Source organism: Taudactylus pleione, unplaced genomic scaffold (assembly GCF_031769625.1).
Source record: "Taudactylus pleione unplaced genomic scaffold, aTauple2 ptg000484l, whole genome shotgun sequence".
In the NCBI taxonomy this organism is placed as follows: Eukaryota; Metazoa; Chordata; class Amphibia; order Anura; family Myobatrachidae; genus Taudactylus; species Taudactylus pleione.
In genome coordinates this window covers 1,343,650-1,366,436 of record NW_028284886.1, presented here as the reverse complement: position 1 = coordinate 1,366,436, position 22,787 = coordinate 1,343,650, and the positions used below count along the sequence as shown (strand labels likewise).

At 47.8% G+C, this 22,787-nt stretch overlaps 1 protein-coding gene across 1 annotated transcript in view; it reads left to right on the top strand.

The window, feature by feature from the left end:
- The first annotated feature begins 2,259 nt into the window (after positions 1–2,259).
- The window catches only part of DEF8 (differentially expressed in FDCP 8 homolog), a 55,271-nt gene continuing 34,743 nt past the window's right edge, over positions 2,260–22,787 (top strand). The window contains exon 1 of the mRNA XM_088449414.1: positions 2,260–2,327. The gene's annotated coding sequence lies outside the window, so the exon portion shown is untranslated. The remainder of the gene's footprint in view (positions 2,328–22,787) is intronic.

The window sequence follows — 22,787 nt, the reverse complement described above, 5'->3', positions numbered from 1 at the left end:
CTAGCCTACGTGTGCGTTATACAGCCTGTCTTGTCACTCCATGCTGTGTAATAAAAGTTTATTTGTTTATTATAAGCTGATTTAAATGAATAAAAATAATATGAATTAAACTCCTTTCTCTCTCCTCTAGAACATTTCCATCCTCCTTTTAAGCATGCGCTCATCTTACCAACCATAAAGAAACCATCTGTCAAACCAGCCTCTCTCTCCAACAGCCACCCTATTTGTCTCCGACCCTTTGCCTCCAAAATACTTCAGCCACTTCGGTACTAACGCCTACAGTATCTCACTCTCCTCGCACTCCCTTTAGGCTTCTACCCCCAACATTCCACTAACACTGCATTCACATAGTTATTAATCATCTAGTTACAGCAAAGTCTAAGGGGTCAATCCAATTAGGTGCGACGTGCCATTGCCACAGCGTTTAAACGCCGGCACTGCATCTCTCACCCTTCGCTACCCGACCTGGGCCTGGGTTCACATAATTTTGCTCAGAGCCCTATGGGGCTGTGAGCAATAGTAGGCGAATCCGGGCTGCCGTAAAGTGCGGCCATTGCCACGATGACTCACACCGGCGAGATCATCGCGTGCAATTGGATTGACCCCTAAATGTAACTTCTCCAGTATCCTCATCCAGGACTTCTCTGCTGCTTTTGTCTCTGTTGCTGACCTCCTACACACCCTTCACCCCATTGCCCGTCATACCACAGTTCTATCCTGGTTCACTTTCTACCTCTTAAACTGCCTCCACCTCTGGCACATGCTCTCCTTCACTCCCACTATCTGTTGGTTGCCCACAAAGCTCTGTCCTCTGTCTTCTACTTTCTCATTGTACATCTCTACTCTACGCTAATCTGCTCATTTGGCCTCCAGTACAAAATCTAACTCTCCTTCCTGACCTCTCCCCTTCTGTACTATCTCCATTGGCGTCTCTATAATGGGCGCAGGCTGTGCAATGCACACAGGCCCTCTCCTTTCTTAAACTGCATCTGACTATCTCGGTATGGTTGTGAAAACGCAACCTAAAGCTCAGCATGACCAAACCTAAGCCTATCCTCTTCCCTCCTCCCAGAGTCATCACCTCCCCTCAAATGTCCCTCACCATCAATAACACCAGAGACTTCCTAGCCCACAACCTTGGTGCCACACTCTGATTGTACTACTCTCTGATCATCTCCCACCAGCCCTACTGAGACCTCCTTGTATCTGGCATTCCCCTCATCCAACTATTACAGCTACAATCCATCTTAATGACGCAGCAATACTCATCGTCATCTCCTGATGCTCCTCATCTGCTGCATCCCTAGACTTGGACTCCATGTCCTTCACAATCTAATTTACATGACTCCCCTCATCTACAACGCCTTAAACACCGCAAACCCTTCATGCATCAGAAATCCCATATCAAATTACATTCCCTCTAGCCTTCTTTGAACTACCTGACCTGCTCCTCATCTCTGGTAACCACCTCTCATTCCTGCCTACAAGGTTTCTCCTGTACCACTTCCCACCTATGGAATTCCCTACCAGACCTTGACCAGACTTCCGGAGACTGAAAACCTTTCAACGCACTGAATACCCATCTCCTTATAAGAGCTTATCATATATTACCCACACTAATGTACCCTCACAACTGTCCCAGTCTCCACCCTGAGCCTCATGCCTCATCTGTGCTCCTTGCCCATTAGAATGTAGGATCATGAGCAGGGCCCTCCCTACCCTTTGTTACCATAGCTACATTATTGTGTCTACAGTGTATGTCCCTGTTTCATGTACATGCCGTTTTCTCACTGTGGCACCTTACAAACCTAAGCTAATAATAACAAACCCCATTGGTGCTGCCCTGGGATGTGCTGAGGACAGGATGGGATCACTTGTAGTTGATCTCTTCAGTATCTCTTTGGAAAATTATCACCAGGAAGAAGATGTGATTTGTCACCTGTTTCTCCCATGGTGCACAATAAGGACACAGGTGCTATAGGGGATAAGCTAGAGTGCTGCGTTTATTGTGGAGTGAATGGGGAACTGTTATGGATGTACCTGCGCTATATATATATGAGACCCCTAGAGCTCGCTGATGGGGCTCATGCAATAGGCAGGGATCCACAGAGAATTTAGCAGCAGGCAAGACAACAGTTAATTACAGGCTGACTAAGCAAGGCAATAGTAACTGAATGGGGCAAACAGGTGCAGGTGTGTACTGGAGTCTGCTGCAGAAAACTAGCTTGTAGGTCTGAAGACCTGCAATTAACTGGCACAGGTGGACAAGCACAGAAACAGTCAGGATGCAGATCTGGATAGTAGCAGGCCATCTACTTGGGATACAGGTAGGAATTATGTTGAAGTTGCAATGCTGGATATGAATTTGGTTGTGGCAGACCAGCTACTCAGGATGCAGGTAGGAATAATGTAGAAGCTGCGATGCTGGATTTTTACTTGGTTGTGGCAAGCCAGCTACTCAGGATGCAGGTAGGAATAATGTAGAAGCTGCAATGCTGGATATGGATTGATTGTGGCAGCCAGCTATTCAGGATGCAGGTAGGAATAATGCAGGAGCTGCAATGCTGGATATGAACTTGGTTGTGGCAAGCCAGCTACTCAGGATGCAGGTGGGAATGATGTTGAACCTGCAATGCTGGATATGGATTGATTGTGGCAGCCAGCTATTCAGGATGCAGGTGGGAATATTGTTGAACCTGCATTTGATATGGTTATACTGACAGGCGGATGCATGTTGAAGTTTGAAGCAGAATCAGTACTTGAAATGGTTGAACTGGCAGAATTAATCCACGGGTACATGCTGGGACTAGACACAAACCAAAGGTGACACAACAGGTAAATTGGAGGGTCTTGGCAAGACACAGGCACAAAGCTGGGATGGACACGGGAACAGGGCAGAATCCAGCAGGACACAGGAGTAGGATTGGCAGGGACAGGACACTGAGGACTGAGACTGGGAGCAAAGGCATACAATGGCAGGATACTGGACACAGGAACAAAGGTTCTGGAGCAAGGAACTGCACAGAGTGCAGCAACCACGTGAATCCACTAGGTGCAGAAACTTAGTAATATCCCCCGGCAGGCAGGAACTGACTTGAATCCCTAATGAAGGGAGATGTCTCCTGTGAATGGTCCATCAGGCTGAGGTCAGGTAACGAGACCACCAACAGGTGAGTAACTGCACGTAGCAGCCAGAGTCCAGGTAGCTAGGATAGCGACTGAGAGACAATCAGGCAGAGAGCCGCAGCGGCACATGTAACAGGAACTAGGTAGGGGTAATAAGTAATAGCAAGTCTGATATAACAAATGGAATATAACATTACTTAACTCTTGATATATACATTATATCTTGTACCTTCCTCACCATTTGGTGAATATATTCACTACAGCGTCAAAGGTATGTTGACACCCCTGCTGATTAGTGTTCCTGGCCATTTCAACTACACCCATTGCTAACAAGTCCCTAAAATTAACCATACAGTCTCCATAGTCATCATTCGTAGCAGGATGATCGTACTGAAGGGCTCAGTGACTCTCAACCTAGCACTATCCATAGAGAACAAGTGTGTGGATATGGGGTCTCCTATTCATAACCTCCCTTCAAGAGGGGTCAGTGTGTCTGCAAAACAGGTCTTCTCAAACCCAAAAGCAATATGTAGGTTCAGTAGAAACGTACTGTAGCACTGTCATAGGATGCCACCTTCCCAACGTTAAAGGAACAACAACAGCCCAGCAGCGGTAGGCCACACAAGCTCACAGAATGGGACCGCTGAGTGCAGAAGCTTATAGCGCATACAAACTGTTCTTGATAACAACACTGATTACCGAGTTCCAAACTGTCTCTGGAAGCAGTGTCTGCACAATAATTGAGCTTCATGGATGGGTTTCCATAGCCGGGCAGATGCACAAAGCCTCAGAACCCATGTGCCAGCCCATCATCTGGTGTGGTGTAAAGCACACCGTCATTGGTTACTGCAGCAGTGGAAACACGTTCTATGGAGAAATTAATTACGCTTCACCATCTGGTGGGCAGATGGTCAAATTTGGGTTTGATGGATGACAGATGACAGAATAACTCCTGTCCAAATGACTACTGTAACATTTGGTGGAGGGGGAATAATAATGGTCTGAGGCTAATTTTCATGGTTTGGCCCGGATCCCCTAATTACAGTGATGGGAATACTTTATGCTTCAGCAGACAATGACGTTCTAGAGAAATGTGTTTCTTCAATTCTGTGGCAACAATTTGTGAAAGGCCCTTTCCTGCGTATGTATGACAATACCCCATGCACAAAGAGAGGACCATCCAAAAATAGTTTGCTGAAGCAATGTGCAAGAACATCACTGGCCTGCGCAGAGGGCCTGATTCAGACCCGTTCGCTATCTGCATACGCTCGCTGGATGCGTATGCAAATTTGTCAAAGTGATGCCACGGGAAGCGAACGCTCGCCAAGGCATAAGCATGCCCACAATGTCTTAGCGAGCGGGCACTTTGTGTATGCGTATGCCCAATCGCACAGGCAGAGCCACCCACCAGCACCACGTCATTTCCAGGAAGTGTATTAAAACATTGGTACATCGAGCACCATTGGATGTGAACGCAGTGCTTGAGGTAGCTTTACCCTACCGCAAGCATTGTGAGGATATCCGTGTAAAAAAAGGCAAGTGACATGTACTATGACGCTCCCTGTTAATTATGTATGCCTCTAAAACGGCGTTGAAACACTCTGGCACACCTGCGTTCGCATCTCCAACGCCCTGTTATTAGTGTCCTACCCCTGTTACCATCCACAAACGGCCTCTCCTGTCACTCATTTCACTGGGCTGTCTTTGCAGGGCGAGTGAGCGGTAAACAATCGCAGTGAGAGCGCGTACGCAGAACATCGGGCCGCTTGCGAGCGCTCGTATATAGCGAAAGGGTCTGAATCAAGGCCCAGGGCCCTGACATTAACCCCACCAAACAACTTTGGGATGAATTGGAACACTGCGAGCCAGGCCTGATCTCCCATCATCAGAGCCCAACTTCACTAATGGTGCGGTACAACCTGCACAACCAACAATATCGCTGATAGATTTCCCTTCAACTTTCTGTAGTGCAGGGCAAATGATTTTGGTTGTACACACTGATAGATATATGATAGATATTTCAGTGAAGTCATCTCTTAACATGCAAATCGTGTTGAAATCGTCCAAGTTGGCCTGCATGTACGGACAACCATAGATATCGTTATCGTGTATGCGGGAACGTGCATCATTGGTCGATGTCAGGTTGGTGACTGCAAAAAAAGTGAACGATATGAACGATATCGTTATCGTTCCCCCCCTCCCTTTATTCTGTTGTGTTTTTAGGGGCTCATTCAGACCCACTCGCGAGCGCAGGACGCTCGCAAGCGGGTCGATGTTTCCCCACTGCGCATGCGCACGACGGAGGGAGCTCCGTCGTGCGCATGCGCGAGACCCGGCGAGTGACGGCCTCTCCATCGCTCCTGGTCTCGCACCAAAGGGGGCGTGCTGTCGATGTTGATTGACAGCACGCCCCCTTTGGTGGGCGTGCCGGGGGCATGCCTGCCAGATGGAGGCATCTGACAGGCACGCCTCCGTCTGGCAGGCACGCCAAAATCACTCCAGGGCTTGCGGCAGCGAGACCCTACCACAGGGTCTCCGTCGCAAGCCCGATGGTCGTGATGGTCAAGACGCTCGCATATGCTGTGGGTGGTCACCTACAGCTATGCGAGCGGCCAGGAGGCCGCTCCATTTTCATGGAGGAGGGCACTGATTCAGAGCGAGCGCTCTGGTCAGAGCGTTCGGCTCTGAATCAGGCCCTTAGTATTATGATGGATAAGTTTAAGAAATTTAAAGTTTCTATCTATTTCTAATACAAGATATTATATTACTTATTGTGATTGTTTTTGTATTGGGCTCTATATGACTGTGTGGTAGAAATATTTTTGCTGAAAACGTTCAAGCTGTTTTGATATGAAAAAATGTAAATAATTTATTTTGAAAAAAAACGTACTGAGTGTACGCACCATTGGAGTACTAAGCTGCGGAGAAAGATAAACTACCAACCAATCAGCTCCTAACTGACATGTTTTCAAAATAAGGGGTCTATGTACTAAGCCTTGGATAGAGTTAAAGTGGACAGAGATAAAGTACCAACCAATCAGCTCTTAACTGTCATTTTTCAAACACAACCTGTAAATTGACAGCAGCTGAAAAATGACAGAAGCTGATTGGTACATTATCTTGATCCACTTTTAGTACATAGACCCCTCAGCCTGTAAAGTGACAGTTAGGAGCTGATTGGTTGGTACTTTAGCTCTCTCCAAGTATTAGGACATCTCCCCCTTAGGTGATGTTGTTGTGGCTGAATGGATGTGAATCCCTGCAGTAGTGTTCCAAAAGCAAGTGGGAAGCCTCCTCAGAGGAGTCTGTGATAGCAGCAACATAGGGATCAACTCCATAATAATCTCTCCATGGTTTTGGAGATGTTCAACAAGCACGTGTGTAATATATTAGGTGTTCACATACTTTTGACCTTGTGGTATATGAAAAATGCCTACTATCCAACTAATATGTAAGGTAAGTAGTGTGACTGTCTGTCATCTGCCAAAATATGTTCACATTGCCAATACAGGGCCGTATTCAATTCTTTTGCGATACTTTTTCGCCGATGACATAATTTTCGCCGATTTCATTTATCCCCGTATTCAATTTCAGCGTCTTTTCGGTGGCACGATAACGCAATGCAGTGTAATTGGCGAAAAAGTTTCACCTATGAATACCCAGCGGAAAAAAGTGCATAATCAGGGTTTTGGGGTGCATAATTGCGGCAAACCCCTTAAACCCTTTTTACAACCCCCTTGATGCTAATTGCGTAAAAAAATGCAAAAAAATTCACTAAAGACACCCCAAAAAAGCACTTTGAAAAAATGGTCGAAAAAAAAATCAAACTGGGGGTACAAAATCAAAAAGTAGCTAAATAGATTTTGGGGTGTCTGGAAGTATGGGGGAGGTGTTTTGTGGATTGCAGGCGCTTGCTGAAGGTGCGTTTTTGGCGCTATTTAATACTCTACTTTTGCAACTTTAAAATATGCTTGCACCCATTTTCATGTACCCCAAATTTGATGGGAATACTTATTTTCCCCCCCAAAAATAGCTAAATACTTCACCACTGTCACCAAAGACGCTAAATGGGCCTTTTGAGACCATTTAAAAACCCCAAATACCTTCAGCAGGGCTAATCGGGGGTACCCATAGTGAACCCTCATGTCAGAGCATCTTTAGGGGGGTGGCAGGTTGATTTCCCCAAAAACTACATGACTTCTTGCCGATTTCCATTTTGCCAGGTCCCGTTTCAAGTTCAACACATTTGCAATTTTTTTACGGGGATAAGCGGGCACGCGCGTGATACTTTTTTGGAGGCAGAACCTCCGGTGACGGAGAAAAGTCCAGACTCTGACTTTTCGTTCCAAATTGAATACGGGTCACAGTCTTTATTATAGTGCTCACATCCAAACAAAATACCTATAATGATTATATACTCCTGCAAGTATAACAATATTGCAGCTAATTAACAAACATGGTGCTCCCTCAATTTGATTTAAGACAAGGCATCAGTGAATGGATGTAGTCCCATCCTGCCAAGGTGAGCCTCACATTGGCCACTTATAGATCTATAGACATACGATGAGCTATAATAATGGACCTTGATTGGGCCGATGGAATTGGTCTTACTGCACGTTTATTGCACCAGGGGTTGAGTACATGCAACAAATACTCCCTGTGACTGGTGTATCTGCCGGTGCTTCCCCCTCTGAATCTGAATGTGCTGCAATTATGTGAACATACAAATATTAATAATCAGATAACAGATCCAACTCCGAGGAGGAAGTAATCACTGTTGAAGACCAGCCCTGTATCAGGGTTTGCAGTCAAAAACACAGGGCGATTAGTACAAAAACATTTTGTTTGTGAAGACAGAACACAGATCCGGTAAGTGGATGTCGTTTTTTATTTTTGTCATATGAAGCGCCAATTAAATTTTCGACTCATCAACGTTATTTAAAAACATTTTTAGAAAACACGGAGAACCCCACCAGAGCTGAGAGTCAAAGCTGATAGCAGTTTTTGTTTAGGGGGGGGGGACCCTACCCTGAAGCAAGGGGTGCTGGACCCTACCCTGAAGCAAGGGGTGCTGAGAAAAGTGGACGTGCTTGTTTGGTGGCCAATATGGTGTGACCACACCCACAACAGCATCTAAAGGGTGGCCCGGTATTCGCAGCTTGGCCACGCACCCTACATGCTTGGTCACACCACCCCTAAGTACCAGTCCTTAAATGTCTCACGGTGGTCCGGATGATGATATGTAAAGTATGATAAACAAATTAAACACAAGTCAAGTTCAGTAATCTCCTATTTGCAGGGGCACATAGAATTTGCAGGGTTGATGCAAAGTATCCGTGTCCCGGGCCTCTCTGAGGATCTCAGTGCAAGAGAGGTATAACCACCATATCAGCAAGATGGCACAGCCATGCCCCCCCCAACACACAGCTTCTGCAGAAGGCCCCCCACAGTCAGTAGCCATGCCCCACACCCTTACTACCAGGGTCCGGCCAATGCCCTGAATGTCTTACCTATTTGTAGTTAGAATTTGTACTATAATTAGTTTTTATATAAATAAATACAATACAATAATTCTTGTACATTTATATAAAAACCTACAAACGACAGAAGCATAGGCCATTGTTGCTCGGACCCTACTTGAAGAGGAAAGTACAAGACTTCTAATTTCCTGGAAATAAACAAGTTATTGAAATCAGGCGAGCATTGGCTTACATAAGTAATGTTGCTCACCGATTTGTTACATTAATTGTTTGCAGGGAATCTTGACGTAAACATGTATTTCATAACACAGCAATACACGATCTTACATAACGTCTGTGATAATAGGTTATTGTTTCTCTGTAATAAAGCCTCAAAGGCTCAGTCTTCAGCCGGGTACACACCATTCGATGGTGCGATGCAGCGAGCGATGTAACGATACACACTGCACGATCCGGCATACGATGGCGCGATGTATCGTTACATGCTGCACATAGCAGCACCGCCACCACGTCATTCATTGCATCATCATCGGGAACGATGAATCGAGTGTACAGACTATACGACGTATACGATATATATCGTTCAGATCAGCTTCAGAATGATTTATAGTACGATACATCGTATAGTGTGTAACCAGCTTTACCGCACAGTTTCATCCAAATTAGTTCTTACCTACTCCCCTTATTCATTATACCTGAATTATGAGGGCCTTAAATTAAATAGTGCCCACATAATGAAATCCCTGAGATGGCTATGTTTGACTCATATCCTGCCCCTGTCATTGTCACCCAAATCCTATTCTCCGCTATATCCGGATGCGCACACGTCCATATATTACAGCAAGCAACCTTGGCTCATAATGCTGTGCGCCTCTGTGGGATGCGAGGAAAGATTAAAGAAGAGATTTTTGGGGGGGACAAATAAATGTAAAACTTTTTGGGGCTATTTACTAAGCAGTGTTAGGAGACATAGTGAAAAGTGATAAGGTGCCAGGCAATCAGCTCCCAACTGTCATCTCACAGGCTGTGTTTGAAAAATGACAGTTGGGAGCTGATTGGCTGCCACCTTATCACTTTTCACACACTGCTTAGTAAATAGACCCCTTTATCTTTAAAAAAAATTTAAGAGAAGATACGTCGCCGCGGACTGACTTTGCAACCAATCCAGCAGCACGTCACTGAGAGCTGAATGGCCCCCTTTGACTTCTGTGTTGGGAAAGATCATCTAAAAATGTGTTCTGTTGATTCTAAATAAAATGTGAATGGTTCAAAATTGTACAATCTATGGGGGTGATTCAGCATCGGACGGAATTGCAAAGCTGCACGCAGGCTTTAGATATATGATGTATGCACGGAGGCAGCTTCGCAATTCCGTCCTTGCAAATATGCAAATGCAGCAGGAGGTGTATGACACACCCTGCTGCGTTTTTTGCGATCTCAGCACTGCGACCACCATCGCGACCATCGGTGGTCGATATGGTGGATGGTGCTGGTCCTCCGGCCAGCGTCCTTGCCACTCCTGGAAAACGTAGCGGATACGTCCCTGTTTCCGGGAACACCCCCTTTCCCCCCAAGACCCTTAAATGCCTCTGCCTGTCAAACTGGCAAAGGCATAGACGGGGCTGCATGTGATTAAACAGGACCCATTATGCACACTCGCAGAATGGGTCCTGCACACTTGCGTGTAAAGCTGAATCAGCCCCCATATCCCTTGTCCATCAGGGCCATTATTTAGGATATCTTGGATTCCAAATGGAAAGTACAAGCCTAGCGAGGTCTGATAATCATTTTAGGTAAATAAGAGCCTAACCTCCAAACTATGATATCTTCAGGACTAACTCTACTCATAAACAAAATAACAGTAAAACATCTAGGGCTCTATTTAATAACGATATAATATGCCGGCTGTTTATTTTATTTACCATCACTGTGATACTTCCGAATATGCCGCCAGTATTTTAGGTGACATGACTGTCCAGCAGCGTCCTCCTCCTTTTCCATGGCGTCCTCTGCTGTGATGCCACCATCCTTACAGCGCAGGAGACTAATACTCATGTGCGACAACCTTCTGCGCATAAACACAACATTGGGAAAGATCTGCGTTACTTCACCAGCTGTATAGGCGTTAGTACAAGCTGATGGTAAAGTATGAGAACAGGGACGTAGTGATCTTTAGCGGGACTGAGTAAACATATGGGGTGTGGCCTAATGAATGTAGGCGTGGCCACACCTTGAAAAAAAACCACCCAAACAATTGTACTTGCTGTACGTGCTCCACAGGGAGGCGCTGTGTGCCCCCCTCCCCCAGCCAGGGACAGATCTGGGGTGGGCGGGGGTGATAAGTGTCATCACAAGCAGAGGATACTGTGGGCCTGATTCATTACCGATCGCAACTGTGCTTACGCACGCAGTCGGCTGATTGTTGTGTACTGCGCATGCATATGTATCAAAGTGCGCGTGCGTGAAGGCTCCACTGTGATCGGACTGCAGAGTGATTGACAGGAAGTGAGCGTTTGGGATTGTTGACAGAGGGGGGTGATCAGCGAAACGCAGGCGTGCCAGTGTTTGAACGCCGTTAGAGGGGCGTGCATAAATTAGCCACTGCAATGACATCCACAGCTTGGGCTTTCACTGCGCAGCGATGAGGTTAGCAATTCCTGAGTAAGGTCAGACCTTGTGCAAGTGTGCGTGAGGCTGCGATGGTACTCGATAGAACAGATGGTGTTGCAGACTTGCTAAGGATTATGGATGCATGTAAAGTGAAGTGGGCATCCTTATGTTAGGCTGCAACGGCATTGCGATAGCATTCATTAGCATATTTTGGGACTGTGGGCCTGATTCAGAGCCACTTGCAAAAAGCGAGCGCTCACTCTAAATCAGGGCGGCCGCTTGTTTTTTTTGTTGCGGCCTCCTGGCCGCTCGCATAGCTGTGGGTTACCACCCTTCGCTTATGCGAGCGGCCAAGTGATGGTCGCGATGGTCAAGGCTGTCGCGACATTTGGGCTTGCGACGAGACCCTTGTGGTAGGGTCTTGTTGCCGCAAGCCCAAGTGGACTTCCTGCTCTAATAGAGCAGGAAGTCCACCTACTGACATCACGAGTGATGTCAGTAGGGCCGCCTACAAATGGTAGGCATTCCTGCAGGAATGCCTCTGTTTGCCCAGCCACCCGCCCTTCCCGCCTAGAAAACGGGGCGAGCTGTCAATCAACATCGACAGCTGCCCCATTTGTTGCTTTCGCTCCGGGGTTCGCGTGTGCACACTGGCCCACAACCGACCCACTTGCGAGCGGGTCTGAATCAGGCCCAGTGTGCGTAATCGCAGCTGCTGACAGGTGATGGGGATTGGGGGGCAGCCGGCGAACCTGGGCCCCCCCAATAAGCCATGGTAATACTCTCCATGCCCCTGTGTGTGAGGGTAGAAGAGTATGCTTGATATGAACTATTGGTATCACGCTCCTGATGCATACAATGCATGATGGCGTGAGCAGGATTGGACTGGCCCACAGGGGCACAGGGGAAACCCCCGGTGGGCCCCACTGCCCAAGGGTCCACCCCCTCCTCTATGGATCAGGTTCCAGACTGTGCACTTGAATTATACATTATACAAGCAGTATGTTACATTATACTGCACAGTACTATGGTGTATATTCAACAACGCATTGTTGTTATTAATCTATTATATATTGTATGCACTAGCAGTATTTACTAAATATATTTTTTAAGGGGCCCAGATCATGCACTCTGTGGAGGCTGGCCACACCCCTTCTGGATGCTGGCCACACCCCTAAATATGGGCCCCTATCACTGCATTACCCAGGTGGCCCCTTCATGCTCCAGTCCGACACTGGGCGTGAGTTCTGTGGATGCACCATGATGGTGCAAGTATACCTGTGATTGGTGTCTACAAATGTACAGCAGGCAAAAAGGTGAAGGCAAACTTGTTTTAATAACTAGTAGAGTCACAAGACTCACAATGCTCTATATATATTGTCAGTGCATACTGTACACTGCCAGATGCGGTCAACCGATGATCAGATCAGTCGGGCATGTTGGAAGATTTCTCATACCCGATCGTCCAATCATCATTTATCAGTCGCGGATACACTTAAGGCTGTTTTTCTTTAAGGCTGAAGATAAATTGACTATACTCCTTTAAAATCTATTTAAGGTTCAGTAATTGCTAATTGACATGATCCTATTTGTGGTGTCTTGGATCATAGGTCTTAGACAACAGCTATAAGTACAAAGCACGCATGAAACGCTGAACAAAAGAAAAACTTACACATCATTCAAATGTCACCAAAATTAATTTTATATTGAAATTATATATATATATATATATATATATATATATATATATATAATAAGCGAAAAAGCGTGTATGTCTGTTTGTCCTTTATGCACGGCCAGAGTTTTTGGACCTAGCACCAAATTTGGCAGGGTAGTGTAGTTTAAATTTAGTTATTTTTATTGGTTTTTATGAGAATACAATAAACCCCAGATACATAAATATAAAAAAAAAATATGGCAGACTAGTAGAAAAACATTATACATAGAAATATATGGCAGAGCATGACTTCAGTTAAGAGCAAAATAAACAAATCAGAATATATATATATATATATATATATATATATATATATTATGACTATAAATTGTATAAGGAGAACATGCGCATAGCCAGTGGGGGCACGATCAGTGTGATCGCTCCCCCCACAGGCATAGGAGACTGCTGTGGCTGCTGCTTAGCATGTGCTGGGCTGCTGTGATGTAAGAGGGAGGGGGGGCGGCACCGGGCCCCTCCAGCAAGCCCAGGCCCCGGTAATTAGTACCCGCTCCCCCCCTCCCGGCGCCCCTGCCCTTAACCCCCACCCTGTATAGCCTCACCCCTACCTAGGTATACCTGGATCCAGTAACATCACCCCCCCTAACTACACTAAACTACCTAAAAGAACCCCCCCCAACCAAGATAAAGATAATAAGATCACATCATTGACAGAGGCAATATACTAATGACCTTAAGCATGGCCCGGGATGTAGTCGGCATCCCAGAGTGCGGGAATGCCGATGGTCTAAATACCGGAGCCGAAATCCCAACAAGCATTGGGATCCCGGTATCAATATCCTGACTGCCGGCATCCCGAAGGTAAGTATTGGAGACGTCCATAATGGATTCTAGAGTCCAGAATCTTTGTAACTTCGTATTCAACTCCACGATGAGTCTGGACTTTGGGTGCCTTTGGAAGTGTTGAATGAAACCAGTTGAATATGAGTGGTTTCAATTCTCAGACTGTCACCTTCGACGTTCTTCCTGTGATAGGTGAGAACGGATGATTTGCATCGGTTCCTCTCTGGGAGGAGAAAACGACTGAGGCAAGACTGTCGCCCTCGGCTTGGAATGAATGAATCTTCCTCTCTCAATAGCACATTCTTTAAAATGTATGTCCACCTTGGTGCACAGGGAGATCAAGTCCTCTATCTTGTCCAGGAGATCACGAGTAACAAGAACATCTTTAATTTTGTCGTATAAGCCACTCCAGAAGGCTGCATAGAATGCTCCATTATTCCAAGAGTAATGCAGATAAACAGATCTTTAGGCTGTCAATTTTCTATATTATAGTAGAGTGTGACCACTGCGACCCACCTGAGCACCCGACGCACACACAGGGGGAGGGTTCTGAATAAACAGAACCCCCCCCTGCCCGCCAATCAGTAACAAACACATTGCCGGCGCCAGCGATGTGTTTGTTTTAGCAGCCAATGAGAGTCAGACAGACAGGGGGGCTGCGGCAGCTGGGGCTGGCATAGGTGCTGGGGGGGTGGTACATTTTAATTTGGGAGTTGGGGGTGGGGGCACCAACATTTATCTTGCCTCCGGGCACGTGGGATGAAGTTATGCCACTGCCTGTGCGTTCCTTGCTGAATCAGGCCGATGTTGATGATTTGAAGAACTTGATGGATTTAAATCCGATGTTTAAGAATTGAGGAACTTAATTGATATGAGTCTGATATTAATGAATTGATGAACTTGATCAGTCGCTCCCGGCGCTATTCAATTCGTGTCGAATTGAATTGCCCTCAAAGTTTGATACCTGCTCAGCCTGTGAGGTTGAAAGGATACTTCTTAGCTTTCACGTATGTTTTTGGCAGACTGCCAATTTCCACTGAAGCCAGCCCTGGAACCTGTGTAATGTAAGTGTCCCCATTTTTAGGGATTGTGTGACAGATGTACTAAGCTCTGAAAAGTTATATCTCCAATATCTGCTGTGATCCCTCCATTCCCGCTGGCAGCCTCTTCCCCCATTGGTTTCTGGGGGATATGATGCTGCCATATTTACCAACTTCCGGAAGGCAAGGCATTCCAGAGATTGGCTACCGCCAAACATTGTAGCCTATGGGCTACACATCGCGGATTCAGCCGGTAGAGTGTTCTCCTGGAAATGGGCGCTGTCAGCGGGACTGCGCATGCGGCAGCACTCGGAACACATTGCAGGGATGGGCTCTTTTCAGACGATCTTAATCGCATTCTGCAATGCGATCAGGAGCGCTAATATGCCAAGATGGCATTGTAAATGTGATTATTGATAAATGGGCCCTATCATGCACAAATCAATCAATTAGACATCAAAAACACCTAAGTAATGCAGGTAAACAGAGCTTTAGGCTGTAAATTTTTTATATTCTCTGCACCCCATCCCTCCCAGCTGGGAGTTACAGTATGAGTAAAGGGGCACATCCACTAGGGGACTAGACAAAGACAGTACGATTACGACCTCGTAATAGTACTGTCATTCCCCATCCCCTGCAGTGCCTACACTGAACGATTAGTTGTTCAGTGTAGGCACCCTCCCTCATCCCCGAACATGACCAATCTATTGTTATCGGCAGATTGACCGGCACGATTGGGCAATGATTGATGTCAGAAACGACCAGTGGGAGCGCGCATCGCTGGTCGCTTCCGGCATTATAGTGCACAATATTGTGCACGATTAATGAGCGATTGCATGATTACGATGTCATAATCGTGCAATTGCTCATTAATGTCACCTAGTGGATGTGCGCCTTTACAGAGAGCTATTTTAGATTAAAGTGTTAGTAGTAAAACCTGTCCTGATTTAATTAGTGATAATTCGTTATAAGCCAGCAGGCTGCAGATAGGACAGGACTGTGTATTATGAAATGGTCCTCAGCCAAGGACGCCACCTCCATAGCTTGTCTATGGGCCTGATTCAGTAAGGATCGCTATTGCGATAGTATGCTAATCCATTGCGATTGCAGTGCTGCCGCAGTACAACATAAGGACGCCACTTTACCTTACACACATCCGTAATCCTTAGCAAGACTGCAAAATCATCGGTACCATCGACTATCTTCGCAGCCTCACGCACACTTGCACTAGCTCTGACCTTACTCAGAAATTGCTAACTTCAGCACACGCTATGAGGCCTCAGGCTGCGTATGGCATCGCAGTGGCTAATATATGCACGGCCCTGCAACGGCATTCAAGTGCACTTGCACGCCTGCGTTTCGCCAAACACCCCACTTTCACCTTACACAAATGGTACTTCCTGTCAATCACTCTGTGATGGGTCTACATAGTCACTGCGATTGCAGTGACCAGCTCGCACACGCGCACTGCAACAGTGGAGGAACTTGTGAGTGGTGGGCCCAGGTGCAAAAATTTGCTTACAAGTGCCCACACATTATGCTACACTGTAGTCCCCACATATTATACCACCTGTAGTCCCCACACATTATGCCACCTGTATTGACCACACATAGGACCTCATTCAGAGTCGGTCGTTGCGGTCGCACGGTCGTAAGGGAAAAGGGGCCGGATATGCAAATGATGCACTCACAAGTTGCGTCCTTAAGATCGGATCGTTAGCTGGCCGACCAAGGGGAGGATGCGGCTGTAAGACAAAAAATTCGCCCCCTTCTCGTACACATTACACGTCATCTCCGGCCATATAAGGATTAATCGAGACCATCGGTAACCATCGGAACTGGTCGTAGAGCTTAAGGTTGACCATGCCCTCTCTTAAGCACTACGATCAGGTCAGTGTACAAACCTCCCAGGTCACGTGTGCCATGACACTACTTTGTTAATTATGCACTTCCATAAAACGCTGTTCGCATAATTAGGCACGCCTGCGTTCGGATCTCCACTCCCCCATTTTCAAGCACCTTCCCCTGTTACCACCCACAAACGCCTCAATCTGTCACTCAAACTACCGACCTGGCTGTGTTCAAGGAGAGAGAAATTTCTGATCGTAGCAGCTAGTTTGCGCACGCGCATTGCGAACTTTACGCATGCGCAGTTTAGCGAACATCGGTGGCGTACGACCGTGTGGCCTCAACGACCAACTCTGAATGAGGTCCATTATGCCACCTGTAGTGCCCACACAGTGTACTCACCAGCAGCATCCTCAGACAGCCGGCAGAGCAGCAGTCACAGCCTCACAATGAGTGCTCACGATCCGACATCGTGCACGATTTCCCTTCAAAACTATCCTCGGCAGCTCTGCACACGATTTGGTGTTTGCAGTGTTCAATCTACAAACGATCTATCGTTCATCCAGACTTTGCTCCAGTGCATTTGTAGCCCAGATTGGCAGATCTGCCCTACAGCACGGCAGATCTGAAGATGCGATGTACGACCAGCGGGGACGTGCATCGCATCGTGATCGTGAGTGGGGACTCACGATTTACTCATGATTTGGGAATATTTTACACGATCTGTCGCTCCGATGCGTCGGAATCGGCCAGATCGTGAAAAATATCGCTATGTGTGTAGGCACCTTTACACACATGAGGCTGCGCTGCTGCTAAACTCCAGGAAAGAGGAGCATGTGATGGGCTCCTCCAATCAGAGCTCAGCACATGTTCCTCTGACCCCACTGCAGAAACTACTGGAATATATTATCCAGTAGTGCACTACATTGCTAAGCCTGACTGCACTGTGCCCTGGTCCTCACTGCTGTCGGCCGGCTCAGTCACAGTCTTGATGACTGCCCGGCAAGCAGCTGCACTGCAGCCTGCCATTTACAAACGGCAGTGTGGACCCCTATATTGTGGCGGGCCGCGGTGCAGTGCACCGGCAGTAGTTTCGCCACTGCACTGCGATGCATGCGCTGAACGCAGCAACAATCGGCGGATTGCGTGCGTATCCTTGCTGAACCAGGACACCTTGACCAGAGATAAAACAATAACGGCTACATGTAGCTGCAATAGCCAATGTCAGAGCTTCCATCTCTACGAAGCAATACCTACAGCTACTTACCCCTAATGACCAGGGCTGTTTTATACCTTTCTGACAAAAGCAAATATCACAATATTTCCATTTAAATTTAACAGAGAATAACATTTTGGGCCTAATTCAGAAGTGGTCGTAGTGTCAATGCTGCACAAAAACAGCCTGCGTCCGAGTCGCACTGCACGTGTCTCCGATGGGTTACCGCTGTAGGACACAGATCAAAATTGCACGCGGAGAGATGCCAATCGGGGAATTTTGATGCCTAATGACATGAAGGCCCATCCCCATCCCTCGGAGTAGCCAGCTGAGATAAAAAAGTAGGCAAGTATGGCGTAAGTATGGCGCCTCCATGATGGAGTGACCGATGGTACGTCTTAATATGCACAGCGGCGGATTAGCACCACAGCCGGTGGGTGTCTCAGTAGGAAGACATCAGCACAGTGGTGTATCTAGGACATTTGGAGCTCAGGGCAAGTAAAAAAATGGAGCCCCCCCTCAAAGTAAGGGAAAAAAGTGGTCACTGAAAAATGGGGGCGTGTCAACATGACACAGCACCATTTCTCATCACTTTGGGAACATTCCTTTCCAATCCACATGCACCATAATGCCCCCAGTAGTAGTACCCCTCTTGCAATGCCCATTGTATTAGTTTACCTTATGCAATGTCCCCAGCAGTAGCAGTGCCCCTTATGCAGTGCCCTCTGTAGTAGTCCCCCCTTATTAAGTGCCTCCTGTAGTAGTGCCCCTTATTTAGTGCCCCCAGTAGTGCCCCTTATACAGTACCCCCAGTAGTGCACCCTTATACAGTGCCCCTTATGCAGTGCCCTCAGTAGTGCCACTTATACAGTGCCTCTTATGCAGTGCCCCTAATACATAGCCCCCAGTAGTGCACCCATATACATTGCCCCCAGTAGTGCACCCTTATACAGTGCCCCCAGTAGTGCCCCTTGTGCAGTGCCACCAGTAGCGAACCCTTATACAGTGCCCTTAGTAGTGCTTCTTATACAGTGCCCCAGTAGTAGTGCCTCCTATGCAGTCCCCCCTATGCAGTGTCCCCAGTAGTGCCCCTTATACAGTGCCTCCAGTAGTAGTCCCCTATGCAGTGCCCCCAGTAGTGGTTCCCCCTATGCAGTGCCCCTTATAAAGGGCCCCCAGTAGTAATCCCCCTATGCACTGCCCCCAGTAGTGTCCCTTATACATTGTCTCCAGTAGTGGTCCCCTTATGCACTGCCCTCAGTAGTGCCCCTTATACATTGCCCCCAGTAGTGGTCCCCCTATGAAGTGCACTTTATACAGTGCCCCCAGTAGTAGTCCCCCTATGCAGTGTCCCTTGTACAGTGCCCCCAGTAGTAGTCGCCCCTATGCAGTCCACCCTCTGCAGTGCCCCCAGTAGTGCCCCTTATACAGTGCCCCCAGTAGTGGTCCCCCCATGCAGTGCCCCCAGTAGTAGTCCCCCTCTAAGAGGTGCCCCCAGTAGTGCCCCTTATACAGTTCCCTCAGTAGTGGTCTCCCCTATGAAGTGCCCCCAGTAGTGGTCCCCCTATGCAGTACCCCCAGCAGTGGTCCCCCCTATGCAGAGCCCCCAGTAGCGGTCCCCCTTAAACAGTGCCCCCAGTAGTGGTCTCCCCTATGCCATGCCACCAGTAGTGGTCCCCCTATGCAGAGCCCCCAGTAGTGGTCACTCCTATGCAGTACCCCCAGTAGTGGTCCCTCCTATGCAGTGCCCCCAGTAGTGGTCCCCCCTATGCAGAGCCCCCAGTAGTGGTCCCCCCTATGCAGTGCCCCCAGTAGTGGTCCCCCCTATGCAGTGCCCCCAGTAGTGGTCCCCCCTATGCAGTGCCCCCAGTAGTGGTCCCCCCTATGCAATGCCCCCCAGTAGTGGTCCCCCCTATGCAGTGCCCCCAGTAGTGGTCCCCCCTATGCAGAGCCCCCAGTAGTGATCCCCATATGCAGTGCCCCCCAGTAGTGGTCCCCCCTATGCAGTGCCCCCCAGTAGAGGTCCCCCCCATGCATGCCCCCAGTAGTGGTCCCCCCTATGCAGTGCCCCCAGTAGCGCCCCCCCATGCAGAGCCCCCAGTAGTGGTCCCCCCTATGCAGAGCCCCCAGTAGTGGTCCCCCCTATGCAATGCCCCCAGTAGTGATCCCCCCTATGCAGTGCCCCCAGTAGTGATCCCCCCTATGCAGTGCCCATTGCATATATAATACATAGACACTCACAAACAAACAACACTTTCCTGATTCCCTGCTTCTGCGCCCACCACCATCCACTCCTACGTCATCCCGCTCAGCACTATAGGAGAGACGTCATGACGTCTCTACCATCACCCACTGCGGGAGCCGGTAGGTGTAGCTCATGAGTGAGCTCCAGCCCGGCTCCGGCAGTGGGCGCAGCAGACAATGAGAGTCTGTCTGACTCTCATTGGCTAAAACACACGACCGCCGGGTAGTACGAGAGTACTACCCGGCGGCGGCGATGTGCTTGTTACTGTGTAGTGCGGTCCGCACTACACTGCCTTAGAACCACTGTCCTGTCCTGGGGCTCCTAATGATGTTTTAAAAAGTTGAATATACAGAGGCGACATGACAAATAATGTAAGGGGAATAACTCAGGAACGAAAATATAGTGTTCTGGATTGTTTGAGGAAGAGGGGCCCCAAATCGGTGTCTTGCTTAGGGCCCTATAAGGTCTAAATCCGCCTCTGATAACTTGACAGTTAGGAGCTGAGTGGCTGGTACTTTATCACTCTCCAAGTTATCACTGGGCAGAGTACATCTACCCCGATATTTTTTATGCGGCTTTTTTGTTGACAAAAACATGTCTGATGGGTCATTTACACAGATATTGTACAGCAAAAAAATTATATACTGTATGTGCTATTTAGCCTCTATTACCAGGGGCGTATGCAAAGTTCCATCTGCATACCTGCTGTGTATAGTCATTGCTTTTTTTAGAGTGGAACCAATTAGCACATCTTATAAACATGAAAACATCACAGGACCTGTAAATTATTTGAGTTGCAGTAACTGGCAATTTAGCTCATAGATTTAACCTGCCTAAAATTTTGATCTAAAGCGGCAATAATTTCATATGCAGAACCAGGTTGGTTTTGCCTTTGAAATTATTGGCACTTTGGCCCTCATTCAGAGCCGTACGCTCTGAGCAGAGCGCACGCTCTGAATGAGGGCCGGGCTCCATTTTCATGGAGCGTCCTCCTGGACGCTCGTATAGCTGTGGGTCACCACCCACAGGCTATACGAGCGTGCATTTTGATGGCCGCGATGGTCGTGACCATCGCGACCATCGAAATTGCGAGCCGGAGCCTGCGGTTGAGGTTTTCAACCGCAAGCTCCGGAGTGATTTTGGCTCTATCAGAGCCAAAATCACTCCCACTGACATCACTAGTGATGTCAGTGGGCCGGCTTCTGACGGGAGGCGTTCCCGTGGGAACGCCCCCGTCAGGGAGGCACGCCCCCAGCACGCCCACCAAAGGGGGCGTGCTGTCAATCAACATTGACAGCACGCCCCCTTTGATCGGACACAACGAGCGAAGGAAAGTCCTTCGCTCGTCGTGTCTGGCGCATGCGCACGACGGAGCTCCCTCCGTCGTGCGCATGCTCAGTGCAGACCATCGACCCACTTGCGAGCGGACAGCCGCTCGCGAGTGGGTCTGAATCAGGCCCTTTAAATCTAAGGGCTAAGAGCCTGATTCAGAGTTAGGGCCATATTCAATTAGAAGCGAAAAGCCGAGATCCGCGAAAAATATCCGATTGCGACTTTTCGCCAGGCAAAAAACTTATCTCCGTATTCAATTCCACACGCTTTTCGCGTACGCGGAAAATCAATGCAATGTAATAGGCGAAAAACATTCACCTCTGAATAGCAGGAGAAAAGAAGGGCAAAATGTTTATTTTTGGGTGCAAAGCTGGGGAAACCACTCAGAACTCTTGGGACAGCCCCCCCAAAGGACAACTGCGTCAAAAAATTCCAGGAAAAAAAGCAAAGCACACCCCCAAAAAGTACTTTGAATTTGGGGGCAAAAAAGCACAAAGTGGGGGGGTCAAATTTGCTAACTAGCGAAATAAGGTTCTGGGGGTGCTCTAAGAAGGGGTCAAGTGTATTTGGGATTGCAGGTGCTTATAAGAGGGAGGAAATTCACATTTTTTTAAAACTGCATTAAAATATGCTAGCACCCATTTTCGGGTACCCCAAATTTGTCAGGACTACTTCCTTTCACCAAAAAATCCTGCTTTATGTTATTCTTTTTCACTTGTGCAAAGATGCTAATTAGAGGTAATTGTACCAATTTAAGTACCCCAAACAGTTTTATTAGGGCTAATCAGACACTACTACATTGATCCCCAATGTTTCTGCCTCTTTTTGGGGGGTTCAGGCTGATTTTCCCGATTCTAAGACCACTTTCCGCCTGTTCTGACTTCGCCGTTCTCGTGTCTTTTGGAATTGAATAGGACGAATAGCCTGTACGCGCACGATAAGTGTCCACGGCTAAAATACGCGAGGTAGGCGAAAAGTCCGGTATGCAAAACTTGATCGCGTACGCGAGACTAATTGAATACGGCCCATGGTTGGTAATCTCAGCCCTCCATTTGTGGTCCACGGTGCAGTGGGGTGTACGAGCGGCGAGACGCCCACTTTCAGGCTCCATGGTCTGTGCATTTGCGATGGAGATTGTAAACACTAGAACATCGATGCAGCATCGGTCGCACCATAGACAGTTGCAGTAGATTATTTGACAAAAATGAACCCTTATGTCAGGGGCGTCTTTAGAGAGGAGTGGGCCTGTGTGCGTTCCCTGTCCGGGGACCCCCTCCTCTCTTCCCAGCGACCAGCAGCCAACTGACGCGGCTGGCCAGCCACTGGAGCATTAGTAGACTCTGGGCACTAGAGTGTGCCCAGAGTCTACTGC